The sequence below is a fragment of the Elephantulus edwardii genome, unplaced genomic scaffold (genome assembly GCF_000299155.1).
Source record: "Elephantulus edwardii isolate Elephantulus edwardi_28Jun2011 unplaced genomic scaffold, EleEdw1.0 scaffold00043, whole genome shotgun sequence".
Lineage (NCBI taxonomy): Eukaryota > Metazoa > Chordata > Mammalia > Macroscelidea > Macroscelididae > Elephantulus > Elephantulus edwardii.
The window spans coordinates 11,989,366-12,004,305 of record NW_006399793.1 but is presented as its reverse complement, the minus strand read 5'-3'; the positions used below and the strand labels follow the sequence as shown (position 1 = coordinate 12,004,305).

Below are 14,940 nucleotides of genomic sequence, written 5' to 3'. Positions count from 1 at the left end.
GGAATGGCAAAGGACACACTGACAAAGGAGATTAATCATAACTGGTTTTGACAAGCACTGTGGCAATTGGACAATTAAAGCAGACTTTCAAGGGGGAAAACAAAAAGAGGAACGAACTGGAGGGGGTAGAGAAAATAGTGCAACAGTGAATGAATGGAAACCCTAAATCTCTGTAAATGTTCATTAAAAGTAATAAAATTTTAAAAAAAAAGTTTGGCACAAGATAGAGCAGGTTTTAGGGCTGTTGCACATAGAGTCGCTATGAGTTGCAGGTGACATGATGACACATAACAACAGTAACAGATCTAATCAGCATAATGGTATCAGCATAGGGGATCAGTAAGATGACTTGTGAAAAGGAAAGGTGATCAAATTGTTCCTGAAAGGTAAATTATAACATTGTGCCGGACAGTTGATGTATCTTTTGAGGTCATACTGTGTAGATATATTCTGGCCTTACTAGGTAAACTCAGATTGCTTTGTACTAATTTTTACTAACAATATTTGGGCAAAATATATGCCAGATTGATAGATGTAAACCATGTTCCAAAAGGTAGGTTACTTTTTCCAGACAATGAAACCACACCTAGAACCTGCAATTAGAATCTCCACCTGATCAAGCACACAGTAAACTTACTGCCAATCTCCAATTTTCATCTCTTTTTTTGAGTAGTTGAAGTAAGTGAATTAATTGGTGGTGTGATGGTAATCACTATCCTTACATTCTGTAAGTTCTAGATTGTATACTAATTTCTACAGTCTCTCCATAAATGTATTATTGCTTTTAGTTTATGGTTTTATTTTTCCTAGGTAGGGGCATTTCTAATGCTTTCCTGTGACTTTTTCTACCATAATAATTGTCATCTTTCAAGTCAAGGAATCAATGTGATTCTGCTGATTCTGAGTATGTCTGTTCAATTATACATTTCCAAAGTTGGAGGATATCCACCACAGGGTGTGTTTAAAGACCCACTAGTGTAGCACATTAACCAAGGATGACAGAAGAATTGATGTCTTGAGTTGTAGTGCTGGAGAAGAGTATTGAACATACCGTGTACTGCCAAGAAAACTAACAAGTCTGTCCTGGAAAGTATGAAACCTCTTGTTCCTTGGAGGCAAGGATTTTATGACTCTGTCTCACATAAAATGGGCACGTAGCCAGGAGGTACCAGTCTTTGGAGAAGGATATCATGGTTGGAAGGGTTGAGGGATAGCACAGAAGAGGAAGACTCCAGATGAGATGGAATGACACAGTAACTGGGTTAATGAAGGTAGATGTGTCAGAGACAGTGACATTGGCTCAAAATAGAACAGGTTTCAGTGCAATAGTGCATAGGGTTGCTATGAGTAAACTTGATGGCACATAACAACAGGATAGTGCATAATGTATTGAGACTAACTGAAAGACCAATGGGCTGCTTCTCGGGAAAAATATGATCAGTCTCCTCCTATTAAGTTTACAACCTTGAAAACCTATTGGAAAGTCATGATGAAACCAAACAAAATTGGGAACTCTGTGAGATGGATCTGAGCTGAACTTCAACTGGTCAGTTGACTTATGTAAGAATAGAACTACGAACATCTTACTGGTGCACCACAATGATATATTAGATCTCCAAAAAGTAGTACAGCATTTCTATGAAGATGGCTCTGAAAGAGAAGAAGGAAGTCCCTGTCCTTCCCAAAGCTGAAGCCAAAGCAAAGGCATTAAAGGCCAAGAAGGCAGTCCTAAAGGGCATCCACAGCCACCAAAAAAAAAACAAAAAAGAAGAAGAAGATCCTTACATCACTCACCTTCTGGCAGCCTAAGACTCTGAGACTTTGAAGGCAGCCCAGATATCCCTGAAAGAGTGCCCCGAGGAGCAACAAGCTTGACTACTCTGGCATCATCAAGCTTCCCCTGAACACTGAGTTAGCCATGAACAAGAGACTCACATACTTTTCTTTATTGTGGATGTTAAGACTAACAAGCACCAGATCAAAAAATCTGTAAAGAAGCTATATGACATTGATATGGCCAAGGGAAACACCTTGGTTAGACCTGATGGAGAGTAGGAGGCTTATGTTTGACTTGCTCCTGACTATGATGCTTTGGATGTTGTTAACAGAATTGGGATCATCTAACCTGAGTTCACTTGGCTAATTCTAAATACACATTTTACACACACACACACACACACACACACACACACACACACACACACGAAGTAGTATCATTTTAGATCCAGTGTTAATAATTACAGGAATCTGTTTATATCCTTTTCTTCAATGCACTGCTACCCTTAAAAGAAACCACAAGTCCCTTTGGGGAAGCCTGGAAGAAAATTCGCTAGTATAATTTTTTGACAGTGCAGTAGAGTATTTTCTCAAAGGGACTGTGCCTTCTCAGTTCATTCATTCTACCTATGAAGACCTAACCTGGTGTATCCCTTACTATCCCAACCTCTTCAAAATTATTTTCACATTTTTTCTCACAAAGGCTTTACTATCCATCCATCTCCCCAAATGAAATTCAAACACTTCAGTGGGTGTAAAGTCTTTGTAGTCATTCTATTAGTATCTCATATTTATACTGTTGTTATTTTTCAGTACTGTAGACTCAATTTTGACTCCAATTTTGGCTTTATGTGATAGAGTTGAACTGCCCATAAAGGTTTGCTAAGGTATAATCTTCCCTCCACCTGCCAATGATTATTATGTTTATTAGAGAAGTTAAAAGGCTCTAATTAGGATGGCAAATACAGTCAGAAATGTATAACGAGAAGAAGATTAAATAAATGAATGAGAACTCTAAAGTATTATGTGAATAAAAAACTTTTACCAATAGGCTCAGAAGAAAACCTACTGACTGGGAAAAAAACAACCAACCAAACGTTTGGCAGTGCCATCACAGACAAAAGTCTCATGATAAAAGTTTACAGAATGCTATAGGACCTCTACAAGAAAAAGACCGATAAACCAATTACAAAATGGGCAAACCACAGGGGAAAATTTTCGGAGTAAGATATTCAGATGATCAACAGACACATGAAGAAATACTCAAAATCACCGGCAATAAGACAGATGCAAATCAAAACCATAATTACATACCATCTCACCCCAGTAGCAGTGGCAAAGTTTAGCAAGACAGCAAGCAATAAATGTTGGAGAGTATGTGGAGAGATTTGAACTCTCATGCACTGTTGGTGGGATTATAAATTGGTACAACTACTCTGGAAGACGGTTTGGTTTCCACAAAAACCTGAACATAGAAATTCCATATAACCCAGCTATTTGACTTCTAGGAGTACATTCAGAGAACATTAAAACTGAGACACAAATAGGAAATTGTACACTGATGTTCATAGCAGCATTACTCACAACAGCACAAAAATGGAAACAGCTCAGATGTCCATCAACAAATGAATGGATTGAGAAATTATGGTACATTCACATGATGGAATACTAGGCAACATTCAGGAGCAATGATTTTGAAAAATACTATTTAACATGGGAGAGGCTAGAGATATTATGCTAAGTTAACAAACTCAGTCTATAAGGACAGATTCTGCATAAGACCATTATTGTAAAAATGGAAAGATTACTAGTAAGATGTATACAAAAGTCCAAAGGACAAAGCGATGGAGATAAAAGAGTGGACGTTGGGGAGGAGGGGAAATCATGAGGTCTCAGAACGTGGTGGGCAGAGGGAGAGGCTGAAGGAATTAGGATAGATCCAGTGGGGACCTGAAAAGGCAGGGTAATGGTAGGCATGGATCAATGGTGATTACTTTTGTAAAGCATAGTGTATGGGAATGATCTTATGAAATATAATCAGAATAGGGGGGTCTGTAAAACACAATTTATATATAAATGAAACACAATATATAAAAGTTTTGTATGTAAATGAACAGAAAATAAAAATAATTGAAAAGGGCTTTACCACATCATTCTAAATGGAGAAAGACTAAAAACATTTTCCTTGCAAACAAGGACCAGACAAGGATGCCCGCTGTCACTTCTTTTCAATATTGTATTGGAAGTGCTTGCTAGGTCAATATGACAAGACAAGGAACTAAAAGACATCCAGATCAGCAAAGAGATGATTAAACTGTTGCTATATGCAAATGATATAATAATGTACACAGAAAAGTCCAAAGACCCAACAAAAAATCTGTTAGAGTTAATAGGCCAATTTAGTAAAGTGGCAGCATAGAAAATCAGTATAAAAAAAATCAATAGGACTCTTCTACAGTAAGAAAGAGAACTCAGAGAAGGAAATCCAGAAAGCAATACCATTTATAAAAAAAGTTTACAGAATACTCCTGGGCCTCCACAAGAAAAAGACTGATAACTCAATTACAAAATGGGCAAAAGACATGGAAAGAATTTTTAGAGGAAGATATTCGAATGACAGACAAGTGAAGAAATGTTCCACATCACTGGCAATAAGAGAGATGCAAATCAAAATCACAATGAGGTACCATCTCCTCCAGTAACAGTGGCAAAGTTTAACAGGGCAGCAAGTAATAAGTATTGGAGAGGGTGTAGTGAGGAAGGAACTCTTATACATTGTTGGTGGTATTGTAAAATGGTACAACCACTCTGGAAGGCAGTTTGGTATTTCCTCAAAAAGTTTAACATAGAAATCTATATGACCCAGCTATTCCTCTACTTGGAATATACCCTGAGAAAATGAGAACTGAGTCACAAACTGAGATTTGTACATCAATGTTCATAGCAGCATTATTCACCATCACAAGAACATAGAAACCGCCCAAATGTCCATCCTCAAACAAATGGATTAAGAAATTATGGTACATTCATACAATGGAATACTATGAAGCATGCAGAAGCAATGATTTTGTAAATTATTACCTAACTTGGGAGAGACTGGAGAGTATTATGCTGATACAAGGATAAATATTATATAAAACCATTATTGTAGAATGAGTATAAGGATCCAAGAGAGGTGGGAGATGTTGGAAGTAGAGGGATGAGGAAGTGCAAGGGGAGGGGAAAATTAATCATTGGGTTGTACAATTTGATGGGCGGGATGTGTGTGTGTGAAGGAAATGGAAAGAATTTGTTCTTGAAAACAATGTATTAGAATTTTGTAAATAAACTAGTAGAAAATAAAAGACAAACGTACACCTGAAAAAAAATAATCCTAGCCTCCGAGGAGAAACTTGGTTTCACCCTCTCCACGACAGACCTATTTGTTTTCTTGGCAGCCCATGGTAAGTTCAAGACTCTTCTCCAGCACCACAATCAAAGGCATTGATTCTTCTTTTGTCATATTTAGTCATTACCCAGCTCTCTGATGCATAACAAGTAATTGCAAACACCATGGCCGGGATTAGGCACGCCTTTGTCTCTAGACTGACTGCTTTTCAGTACTCTGGAAAGGTCCCCAACAGTAGATTTTCCCAGTGCAATTTGTCTTTTGATTTCCTGACTGCTGGTGCCAATACTTTGTGAAGCTGCACAAGCTGTAATTGTTAACAACTTCAATCTCTTATCAATCTCTGATGGTGCTGTCTGTTGGCTCACTGGTGAAAATCTTGTCTTCTTGATGTTAAGTTTCAATTTATATTTCAGACTATAGTCCTTTACTTTCTGAAGCAAGTGCTTCAGATCTTCTTCAGTTTCAGCAAGCAAGGTTGTTTCATCTATATCACGTAGTTTGTTGATGAGTCTTCCTTCAGTCCTGATTCCATATTCCTCCTCATAAAGCCCAGGTTCCCAAATGATATGTTCTACATGTATATTGAAAAGGTATGAAGACAGGATGCATCCCCGAGGCACTCCTTTCCTGCTTTAAGCATGCAAGTTTCTTGTTCAGTTCTGAGGACTCTTTCTTGGTCCATGTAGAGGTTTCATATAAGCACAATCAAGTGTTCGGGATTCCTATTCTCCTCAAGGTTAGCCACAATTTGTTGTGATCCACACAGTCAAATGCCTTTTCATAGGCATTATGAAATTGTTATTCCTTAGTACTGATAGTATTCCATTGTGTGATCTACTGCAATTTTCAATGTTTGTTCATGAACATTTGGGCTGTTTCTGTTTCCTTGCTATTGTCAACAGTGCTGCTGTGAACTTAAGTGCACATATCTTTATTTATTTCTCAATTCTAATTTCCCTGGGGTATATTCCTAGCAGTCGAAGAGCAGAGACATATGGATTTCTATATTCAGCTTTTTGTGGAAACACTAAACTGCCTTCTAGAGGGGCTGCATCATTTTACTATCCCACCAGCAGTGCATGAGAGTTTCAACCTCTCTGCATCCTCTGCAACATTTATTACTTGCTGTCCTGGTAAACTTTGCCACTGCTACTTGGGTGAGATGGTATGTCATTGTGGTTTTTGATTTGCATCTCTCTTATTGACATTGATTTGGAACATTTCTTCCTGTGTCTGTTGACTATCCGAATATCTTCCTTTGTAAAGAGTCTTTTCATATCTTTTGCCATTTTCTTATTAGGTTATCAGTCTTTTTCTTGTGGATGCCTGTAGTATTTTGTAACTTTCTTTATGAAATTGTCTAAGATGTCATTGCCAAATGCTTTCCCCCAGTCTGTAGGTTTTCTTTTTACCCTACTGAAAAAAGGTTTTGATGCACATAGGAACTTGATTTTTAGAAGATCCCATTATTTGTCCTTCACTTCATTTTTTCCTTGTTGTGTATTTCTGGCTAAAAGAATTTCCTAGGGTATAATATTTATAGAATTAAAATCACCTTTTCTCTTACAGAAGATTGGCTGGTGATTTTGAACCCCCAAACCTTTGGCTAGCAGTTAAGTGCTTAATCATTGTATCACCCAAGGTGCCATTCAAGCTATTAGGTGCATGTAAAGATTAGTTAATAAATTTTTTAAAGGCTAGCACAAATTACTAGAATAAAAATTAATTTTATAATTAGGATTAATATGAAATATAATTGAATGCAATTATATGGAAAATTTCCAGTATTGATACTATAATTTATATAATGACAAGTCATTATGAATATTTTCCAACATATACTTTTTATTATAATTTAGGTCTAATAAATGTTTATATCTTCTAATTAGTACATTGTTTTTACCTAATGACTATAATGATTCATTTCCTTTTTTGTTTCAGCTGCCTCTAAATGCATTAAAAAAGATCCTAATTTAATAATTTATTTTTTAAAAAAGCTCCTAATACAGATGCGATTGTGATTATTCTGACTCACAGTGACTCCAGTGTGACAAGGCTAAAACTGTTTTCCACAGGAGTTTCAATGGCCCATTTATCAGTAGACCTCCAGGACTTTCTTCTGAGGTTCCTCTAGATAGATTAAAACTCTTCAGTATGTTAGTCAGCAACCAAGTGCTTTTACTATTTTTTTGTACCCAGGGACCTTCTAAATTTATAGTTAAAATTAATAGTCATAAAAAAAGAATTAATAGTCATCTCTGGTTTTTAGTATAATAATCTTCTGTGTTAATTTAGTTTTGAACATTTACTTTATTTAATTGCTTATTCACTACAATTACATATTTAAAATAACCCACCATATTTTAAATTATGTTGTTGTTGAGTATCATGGAATAGGAAGCGACCTATAGCTGACCGTCTTGCAAGTTTTCAGAAGCAGTTAATCACGTGAGATTGCCTATCTTTCTCCTGAGAAGCAGCTGGTGGATTCAAACCACGTGCATTTGGAATTGCCGTGCAGGTTCTTACCAGTACTGTTGTTATATGCCATCAAGTTGATTCTGACTCATAGCAAACCTGTGAACAACAGATAGACCTATCCTGTGCTATTATCACAATCTTTACCATGCTCAGGCCCATTGTTGTAGTCACTGTACCAATCCATCTCATTGAGGGTTTTCCTCTTTCACTGACACTCTACTTTGCAAGTATTATGTCTTTTACAGAAAAGCGAGGTTTTCATTTATTCGTATTGCACATTTTCTGCATCCATCTGTTTTCTTTCTCCCTTGGCCAGTCCTCTTTGCAATGCACTTCTTTTCCCAGATTATTGTCATTCAGATGACATCTAATCATACAATCCTTTTAGACAGTGCTTCCCTTCATTTGTTCCAAAGCAGTGTTCATTATCTATCCACTCTTTTCCTGTTCTCTCATCAAACTCCCATGTCATTCCTGTTTTATAACAGTGATATTAGGCAGTATTTGTCTTCTTTTTGTGACTGAGGTATTTCACTCAACCAAATGTTTCTGAATATTTCACTAGAATACTGAGAAGCCAAAGTAAAGGGAAGAAATCAAGAAGTTAAGGAGCTGAATAGAAGATTTCAAAGGGCAGCTTGGGAAGACAAAACAAATTTGTTGTTTTTTTAAGATAATTATACTAGTTTATTTACAAAATTTGAATACATTGTTTTCCAGAACAGATTCTTCCAATTTCCCTCAGCCCCTCACCCATCAAATTGTACAATTCCATGATTAGTCTGCCCCTGTCCCATACATCCTCAGCCCTCTGCTTCCACCACCCCATGAGTTGGAAAATCAAAAGGCCTGAACTTGCTTGGCATTTCTCAAGCTAAAGGAACTAAAGAATAAATTCAACCTGTGAGTCACAATACTTAAGGCTGGATGTGCAGAATATTGAATGATCAAGGTAACATTAAAAGAAGATGGAAGGAGGAGTAAACAGAATAACCATACCAAAAATAATTGGTTTACACAAAAGATTTTCATGGAACAACATATGATCAAGAAGCACAGATGACGAAGGAATGATTCAGGCTACTCTGAAAGACTTAGCAAAAATAAGGCACCAGCAGTTGATGGAGTACCAATTGACATATTTAAACAAACAGATACTACCCTGGATGTGCTCACCTACTTGTGCCAGGAAATCTGGGGTACAACTGCCTGGCCAACTGACTGGAAGAGATCCACATTTATTTTCATTCCAAAAAAAGGTGACCCAACAGAGTGTGGAAATTATTGAACAATATCACTGATATCACATACAAGCAAAATCCTGCAGGAGATTATACAAAAATGACTGGGAAAGTACATCAACAGAGAATGACCAGAAATACAAGGCTTAGAAGAGGTCATGGAACTAGAGACATTATCACCAATGTCAGATGGATCTTGGCAGAAAGCAATGAGTACTAGAAGAATGTCTACCCGTGTTTCATTGACTATGCAAAGGCATTTCATTGTGTGGATCACAAAAAATTGTGGCTAACCTTGTGGTGAATGGGAATCCCAGAACACTTGATTGTGCGCATATGAAACCTATACATGGACCAGGAAGCAGTAGCCAGAACAGAGCAAGGAAACATTGCATGGTCCAAAATGAGGATAAGGGAATGTGTCCTGTCTTCATATGCAGAGCATGTCATTCAGGTGGCAGGATTGGAGGAAGATTCATCAACAGCCTACATCATGCAGATGACACAACCTGGCTTGCTGAAACTAAAGAAGACCTGAAGTACATGCTGCAGAAGGTTAAGGACTATCGTCTTCAATATAAGTAGAAGCTCAACATCAAGAAGATGAAGATTTTAACTGTTGGGCCATTGGGAGCACCATAATAGATGGAGAAGAGATTGAAGTTGTTAACAGTCACAGCTTCCATGCTTCTACAGTCAACACTCTTAGCACCAGCAGTCAGGAAATCAGAAGAAAAATTGAACTGGGAAAATCTATTGTCATGGATCTCTGCAGAGTACTGAGAAGCAATGATGTCAGTCTAGAGACTAAGGTGCACCTGATCTAGGCCATGGTCTTCACAGTTACTTTCTATGCATCAGAGAGCTGGACAATGACTAAAGATGACTGAAAAAGAATTGATGCCTATGAGCTATGGTGCTTTAATATACTATGGAATGTCAAGAAAACAAATCTGTCTTGGAGAGGGTGAAGCCAAGTTTCTTCTTGGAGGCTAGCATTTTGAAGCTCTGTCTCATGTACTTTGGGCACCACGCCAGGAGGGCCTGTCTTTAGAGAAAGGTTATCATGCTTGGAAGGAAGAGGGAAAGCACAGAAGAGGAAGACAGTTACTGGGTCACGTCAATGGAGGTGGGTGTGTCAGGGTCAATGAGACTGGCTCAGGATAGGGTAGGCTTCAGAGCAGTTGCAGATAGGGTTACTATGGGTCACAGGTGACTTGACGGCACATAACAACAATAGCAGCAACATCTTCCAGGCTCCTCCATGTTGTGTAGTGTTTTATGAGTTCATTACTTTTAATGTCGTATAATATTAGATTGTGTGAAAGTACCACTTTTTTAGTTTTTTTTTAATCTATTCATCTGTTGGTGGGCATTTGGGTTGCTTTCATCTTCTTGCTATTGTGAATGACACAGCAGTAAACATGGGTGTACATACGTCTATTTTAGTTGTGGCTCTGGTTTATTCCCGGTGTATTCACAGTTGTGGAATTGTTGGGTCAAGTGATATTTCTATTTCCAATGTTTTAAGAAAGTGCCAGACCCCCTCCCTTAGTGGCTGTACCGTTTTACATTCCCACAGCAGTGAACAAGAGTTAACAGTCTATCCACAGTCTAGCCAACATTTATTGTTTATTGCCCTGTTGAACTTTGCTATTGTTGCTGGGGTGAGATGATATAGTTGCTTTGATTTGCATCTCTCTGTGAGCTAGGGATTTTGAACATTCCTTCATGTGTCTGTTTGCCATCTGAATTTCCTCTATGGTGAAATGTCTAGTCATATCTTGAGCCCATTTTGTGATTGGGTTGTTTACTATTTTCTTGTTGAGTGTGAATTTTAGACATCAATCTGTTATCGGATATTTATTGCCAAATATTTTTTCCCAATCTCTGGGTTTCCTTTTTCCCTTCTCCTTCTGGAGAAGTTTTTTTATGTGTGCAGGGATTTGATTCTTAGAACATTCCATTCATCTATTATTCTTTCCTGGTTGTAGGCTTTTCATTATGTTTGGAAGTCTGTTTATTCTTTGTGTTAGGGATTCTAGAGTTGTTCCAGTCTTTCTCTGACTAATTTTATAATTTTTTATTTTACTCCTAGTTCCCTGATCCATCTTGAGTTGATTTTTGTGTATGGTATGAGGTGTGGGTGGGTCTTGCTTAAGTTTTCTGCAGATGGTTTTCCAATATTTGCCAACACCATTTGTTTAAAGAGGCTCTCATTTCCACACTTAACTGATTCTGTCTCCTTGTCAAAAATCAACTGACCATAGGTAGATGAGTTGATTTCTGGGTTCTTAGTTCTATTCCATTGATCTGTTTGTTTCTGTACCATGGCTGTATAGTAGGATTTGAGATCAGAGAGTGTGATGCTACCTTCCTTGTTTCTCTTTTTCAGGAGTGCTTTTTGAAATTGCCACTTCTATCTATTTTAAGAGTGGTATTAGTTTCTGTATAGGAATCATATTGAACTTGTAGATTGCCTTTGGTGGAATTGCCATTTTCATAAAACTGAGTCTTCCTATCCATGAGCTATTGTGTCTCTAATTTGTTCCTAAGTATTTAATCTTATGATTAGCTATTGTAATTGATATTGCTTTTCTTAACTTCATTTCTATATTCTTTTTCTCACTGTAGGAAAATTGAACTAATTTTTTATGTTGATATTGTATCCTGCTGCTTTGGTGAATTGGTTAACAATGCCCAATAGTTTTTTTGCTTTTTAAGCAAACCCATAGGCTTTTTAATGTTATAAATATTTGTGAGACAAACTACCTCATATTTCACCAGTAGAATATCTGTTGAATTTAACATGCCATTATTTCAGTTAACAACACAAAGCTTAATCTATTGCATCATTGGATCCCTCTTTGTGAATTATTGGTTATTGTTGTTGTTAGGTGCTGTTGAGTCATAGACGATTCATAGCAACCCAGTGAACAAAAGGCCTGAGCACTGTTCATAGTGTTTCCACAGGCAAACCATTTCAGAAGTGGATTCCACTCCTGCTTCCAAGCTTGTTTCACCAAGGGTAACCATTATCACATTTGGCACATCAGTGTCAGAGTGTTAAGAATCACAGCAACCTCTGTACAATGCACAGACCAGTGCTATACCACCTAGAAGAATGTTTGACAGTAAAACAATTTGAACCAGGCCTGACAGCCACAGATTATATAAAACATTCATTATTTCTATAGTTGTTTTACTTTATTTTGTTCACTGGTGTTTCTGGGCACCTAAAATAGTACATAAAATGTATTGTTGTTCTTAAGTAGTGTTGAGTTGGAACTTATTCGCAATTGACCTTCCACCAGGTTTCCAGGAGGCTGTAAATATCACAGGAGGAGGTTGCTCATCTTTCTCCTGTGGAGTAGCTGTTGGATTCAGACTGCTTGCCCTTGGGTTGGAAGTACACTAAGCCACAGAGATCCCTTGCATAATACATAGATGTTAGCAAATGACTAGTTTAAAGACACCTTCTCTCAAAAATAATGTTTCTATTTTTTCCTGGTCCTGTTGTTATCTTTTGGATTGACATTGAAAAAAACACACACCAAAAACCCAGATATTCCTTTACCTCTCCACTGACTTAGAAGTAGCACACTCTTGTTTCTTTTCATTTAAGTGGTTGCTTTAAAATATATGGTAAGCATAATTATGAATATCTAAAGTTAAATAATTGTGAGTGCCAGGACTAGGCAAAGTTTTTTCTCTCTGCAATTCTAGAAGAAGTTCCTTGTGACTGAGATTCTGCTCTTGGATTGTCTTTCTGTGACTTATGTCCCTGCTGTTCCTTCTAAGACACATGGCTGGCATAGCAGGATAATGTCCAAGGTGAGAGTGATGACTTAGCTGGATCTAGTATGCTGGCATTTCTCACTTGTCTTTTCAGCCTGAAGTGGAGAAGGGTGGCAGATTCTTTCTTCCTTGCAACTGCTTGTCTGCTGTAAGCTCGATCAATACACTGGGTACCATATGTCAAGAGAACAGGAGACATATTGCACTGGGAAAGTCTTCAGTCAGGGGCCTCTCTAGATTACTGAGGAGCAATGATGTTAGTTTGAGGACTAAGGTGTGCTTGATTAAAACCATGATCTTTTCAATTACTTAATATACTGCTGAGAGCTGTACAATAAATGAGGATGACAGAAGAATTGATGCCTTTGAGTTCACAGTTCTCTGTAGATGTGCTGTTCTAGTCATTTTTAGGATGCTTTTCAGCAGAATCTTCCTTGCATGTGTTATTAATATTATTGTTTGATAATTTCTGTACTCTTTTGTGTCACCTTTCTTTGGAATGGGAACAAATATAGATCTCTTCAAGTCAGTTGGTCAGGCGGTTGTCCTCTAGATTTCTTGGTACAATTTGGTGAGCTCATCTAGGGAAGTGTTTGTTGAAATGTGTCAATTGCTATGCTGTGAATTTCTGGGGCCTTGTTTTTGCCAATTCTTTAAGAGCAGCTTGAACTTTCTCCTTTATCACCACAGGCTCTTGCTCATACATTGTTTCACGAAATTATTTTTTTTTGTAGCGAATAATTTTTGAATTGGGTGAACTTTTTTTTTACAAATACATTAGAGAATCATGCAATGCTGCCAGCTTTGGATGCAACTGGGGCCACAAGTCTGCACACTCCTTTGCAACTGGTCCAGTGATGGCAGAACCTTTCATCTCGCCTTTATTGTTTACTTTGACTCCTGCATTATCTTCAAAATAAGCACTCCATCTTTTCTCTGGTATGATTTTCATTGTCCTATCGCCACTGCTGGATGTATCTTCTTTCTGAGCTCTGGTTTTCCTTTCTTGACAGTGGCCATCACCATGTCACCCACACCAGCAGCAGGAAGTCTGTTAAGTTGTCCCTTAATCCCCTTCACAGAGATGATATATGGATTCCTGGTTCCTGTATTGTCAGCATAGTTGATCACTGCTCCTACCGGAAGACCCAGGGAAATTCGGAATTTTGCAGGATGACCCATTATGACCTTGCTTCGACATCTTGGACACCTGATGAAATTCTTTTGTGTCAGCCAATTCTTTTTGGTACTGTGACTCTATATACTCCCTCCATCTTCCTTTAATGTTTCCTGGATCATTTACTATTTTGCCCAAAGCATCCTTAAGGATTGCATGCATTTCGAGGCTTGAATTTGTTCTTCAGTTCCTTCAGTTTAAGAAATGCTGAGTGAGTTTAGCCCTTTTGATTTTCCGACTCCAGCTCTTTGCACATTCCATTATAATACTTTGGTTTGTCTTCCCTTGCTGCCCTTTGAAATCCTCTATCCAGCTCCTTAACGTCTTGTTTTCTTTCCTTTGCTTTGGCTTTTTGGTGCTCCAGTGTAATATTCAGTCTCTTCTGATATCCATCTTGGTCTTTTCTTCCTCCTGTGTCTTTGTAATGGCCTTTTGCATTCTTCCTGGTTGATATTCTTGATATCCTCTCACATCTCATCTGGTCTTTACTACTGATATGGTTTTGAAATTCAGGTGGGATAGACTCAAGGTAAAACTTTGGTTTCTGTGGATTTGATTTAACCTTCTATACCTTCATTTTAAACTTACATATGAGTAGTTGCTTGTCACTTCCACAGTCAGCACCTTTTCTAGTTTTCACCACGGATTTATTTGTTTAAATGAAAAGACTCAAATGCCTTAATGGGCTGACAAGTCCAAGGCCCATGGAACACTGATGAATCTAGGGTCTGTAGGCATTGCTGACCAAAGAGTTCATCAACCAGATGAAGAATTGAGACAGAGTAAAAAGCAAGCTGTGTATTTCATATAGGCCACATTCCCAATGACAGTCTTCTCTCTCCAGTGGTTGGCTGCTCATAGCAAATCCCATCCAGCGAATGATTACTTTAAATCTCATCAAGGAAATGACCATATCCTAACTGCCAAACCCAAGAGCCATAGCTGACAACACAACCTTAACCATCATAGTGCGGCTTTTGTTTTATTTTAATTTGCACATATCATATCCAGTTTTGCCATTCTTGTTTGTTAAAGATACTGTTTCTTCCCTTTTTAATGGATTTCAGTTTTATGTT

At 37.7% G+C, this 14,940-nt stretch overlaps 1 pseudogene; it reads right to left on the bottom strand.

Annotated features, from left to right (window-relative positions):
- Nucleotides 1–13,472: 13,472 nt before the first annotated feature.
- Nucleotides 13,473–13,888, bottom strand: LOC102870641 (annotated as a pseudogene).
- Nucleotides 13,889–14,940: the final 1,052 nt, after the last annotated feature.